At 35.3% G+C, this 3677-nt stretch overlaps 1 pseudogene; it reads left to right on the top strand.

Annotated features, from left to right (window-relative positions):
- The first annotated feature begins 1216 nt into the window (after nt 1–1216).
- On the top strand, nt 1217–1981 carry LOC145976253 (uncharacterized; annotated as a pseudogene).
- Nucleotides 1982–3677: the final 1696 nt, after the last annotated feature.

The raw sequence follows: 3677 nt of genomic DNA, 5'->3' as shown, positions 1-3677 counted from the left end.
CGAGGAAATCATTTTGAAAGATTTTATAGAAGAAGATCGCGCAGATACCAATACGAAGACGCCAGCAAATATTGTAGAAGCCGGAGCTGCACCTAATGCAATTCAGGAACCCAACGTCGAAATGCGCCGGGCACCAGGCAGACCGCGCATTCTCCGCACTGGAAGTCGCGGAAGACCCCGAAAAGAATTCCGATTCACCAGTTCAGGGAACACTGCCAATGAAAATATGGGACAAAATGGAGACTTAATAGATGAATCTACTATTGAAATTTCTGACAGCGATACATTATCTAACGATAACGAAGCAGATGTGGAGGACGATGTTTTCCACGAAGCAAACCTTGCGATTGCTTCAGCAAAGGTGGCGGAGGTACAACTTCAAGAAGCTATGACCGGACCACAGGCAAATGAATGGTTGGATGCAATAGTGACAGAATTTAAAAACATTCTCGCTCAAGATACCTGGGAATTGGTTGAACGGCCAATGGATCGAACCGTAATTGGCTGTCGTTTGATACTCACCACAAAGTTGGGGCCGGATGGAATGCTAAGCCGGCGAAAGGCTCGCCTTGTTGCACGCGGATTTTTGCAACGCCCGAGCATTGACTTTATGCAAACCTATGCACCAGTGGCAAGATTGGAGTCAATGCGATTAATGATGGCGCTAGCCGTCCGATACAAAATGAAGATCCATCAGCTAGACATCGTGACGGCATATTTAAATGGTTTCCTGAACGAAGAGGTGTTTATGGAAAAGCCAAAGATGCTCAAGAAGATTCTTCTGGAAATCGTTCAACGAGATGGCGAGCATAGCATCTTGGGAGCAAAAGCAGTGAAAATGTTGCACGACATTCAAGACGAAAATAGAGTTTGCTTGTTGAAGAAAGCGCTCTATGGCCTTCGGCAAGCTGGACGCCAATGGCACGCGAGATTGGATACTGTCATACGGAAGCTAGGACTAATCCCCATTAATGCTGACCCGTGCCTATATATTTTGAGGCGCGGCGAAACTAAATTAATTGTACTTATTTATGTAGACGATATTTTGATCTGTTCACAGGATGAAACAAAGATTAAAAGATTTTGTCATAGTTTGGCAGGAGTTTGAGGTCAAGGAGCTCGGACTTGCACGATATTGCCTAGGAATTGAAATTAGGAAGACATTATCTCACTGACTCAGCAAAAATACACTCAAGAAATCCTCGAGCGATTTCACATGGAGTCTTGCAATCCTGTATCCACGCCTGGCGAGACTAGAGCACGAGCGATGGACACAATAAAGACTCAAACAAACAAGGACGATGAAAACTCAACCATGCCTTACCGTGAGCTTGTCGGGGCCTTAATGTACTTGGCCGTTGCTGCACGACCAGACATAGCATATATCGCCAGTTATCTTGCGCAATTTAATAATTGTTATACACCGGAGCAATGGGGAATGGCAAAACGCACACTGCGTTATTTACAGGGCACTTCTAATTTTGGTTTATGTTTTAGAAAAACAAATGATAAAATTGCTGGATATTCAGATGCAGACTGGGGAAACTGTGCGATCGACAGAAGGTCCTACATCGGCTACTCATTTATTCTAAGTGGAGCGACTGTGAGTTGGAAGGCCCAAAAACAACGAACGATTGCCCTGTCATCGACCGAGGCCGAATACATGGCACTTGCAGAGGCCGCAAAGGAAGCCGCCTATCTACGATCCTTATTGCGAGAACTAGGAGATCCTGGATTCGGCGAGATCACGATCTTTTGCGATAATCGGGATGCGCAGATTTTGACCGAGAATCCGATCTACCATTCTCGAACAAAACATATAGATATTCGACATCACTATGTTCGGCAAGCCGTCAAGGACGGTACATTCATGTTAACATCAATACCGACGACCAAGATGGTAGCCGACATTTTTACAAAAATTTTGCCAAAGACTAAACATTACCAATGTATCGAGTCGTTAGGATTAAAAAGCGTATAATGTGCATACGAATGTAATTTTTGATTGCGCTCGGATCGAGTAGGGCGTGTTGAGATTTAAGATACGATTGTACTATTTCAATCCTCACCGCTATCTTATAAATTCCACCTGTATTTATTTTCTTGTCCGTACCGACGCGCTTTAGGCTTCCCGTATCGCGACCATCGATATTTCTCGCATTCCTTCGCAGACCGTCGCGATAATAGCACGAGGTTTATACAAGTCTAATAAAAGCTTATTAAGTGATTTATACCCGACTTAGTTTCTACTTTATTTTTTTTCCTGCGCCAACATTTTTTATAACTGATAAATATATTATACATTTATCAGTTGTAAGAAAATATCGATATATTTTTTTTCATATAAAAAATTAAATCGTATAATTCTTATAAACGAATATAAACGAATTGTGAACATATATATATATATATATATATATATGTTCTATATGTATATATTAATACAAACGAATGTTACGAACATATGTGTTGAGCACGTTTGTCGAAAATGGTTTTACTTTTCCTATTTTTATGAATTAAATTAAATTTCATTATAAAATTTATTATATAATAAAATGCAATTTATGATATTATAATGTTATATGCAAAATGATAAATATTAATTTGAAAATTCATTAATTTTTTAATTCCTCTTTTTCATATATATATATATATATATATATATATATATATATATATATGTACAGGGTTTACCAAAAGTGTGGAAACCCTTTAATATTTTGAAAAATACGCATTTTTAAAAAAAATGTTTTATACAAAAGTTATAGGGTTTTATGAATTAAATATGTAATAGAAAAAATATGTAATTTGCAATTGTAGAAAAAATATGTAATTTGCAATTGACAATTACATTTTTTCTTTCGAAACAATTATGTGTTTTCTTTATACCAATTGATTCCTCTTATTATTTTGTACATAAAAGTATTAAGGTAAGATAATCGAAAAATGAATATTTTACTAGATATTTTATGGTTTATGTAAAATTAAGAAATAATTTCAAGCCTCCTAACTCGGAAAGTACTTAATGAAAACTAACTTAATTATAGTGTTTTGGAAAGCTCTCGAGATAAGCTACAAGAATATGCAAAAGCATATAGGGTGTCCCATTTAAAAAGTTGGAGGTGACCTTCACATAACCTTGACAACGCTATTCGAGGTCATAATAATGTTGCTGTGTAATGCGCCACATAAAACCCTATAACTTTTGTATGAAACATTTTTTTTTAATGCGTATTTTTCGAAATATTAAGGGGTTTCCACACTTTTGGTAAACCCTGTATAATTCAATATATATATTATTTTTATATTTATATACATATATATATATATATATATATATATATATATACACGCACACACACACATACATTCAATATTCGTTTATAAGAATTGTATGATTTAATTTTTTATATAAAAAAATGTGGAAGATATTTTCTTACAACTAGTAAGTATATAGTATATTTATCAGTTATAAATTGAAATAATTTCTCAATTTTACATAAACCATAAAATATCTAGTAAAATATTCATTTTTCGATTATCTTACCTTAATACTTTTATGCACAAAATAATGAGAGGAATCAATTGGTGTAAAGGAAAAACATAGTTGTTTCTAAAAAAAAATATGTAATTGTTAATTGCAATTTATATATTTTTTCTTCGAAACAATTGTTTTT

This window comes from Camponotus vicinus, unplaced genomic scaffold (assembly GCF_025532165.1).
Source record: "Camponotus vicinus isolate PSW18456_S1 unplaced genomic scaffold, iyCamVici1.0 SCAF_8, whole genome shotgun sequence".
Classification (NCBI taxonomy): domain Eukaryota; kingdom Metazoa; phylum Arthropoda; class Insecta; order Hymenoptera; family Formicidae; genus Camponotus; species Camponotus vicinus.
This window is presented reverse-complemented; position numbering and strand designations above follow the sequence as displayed.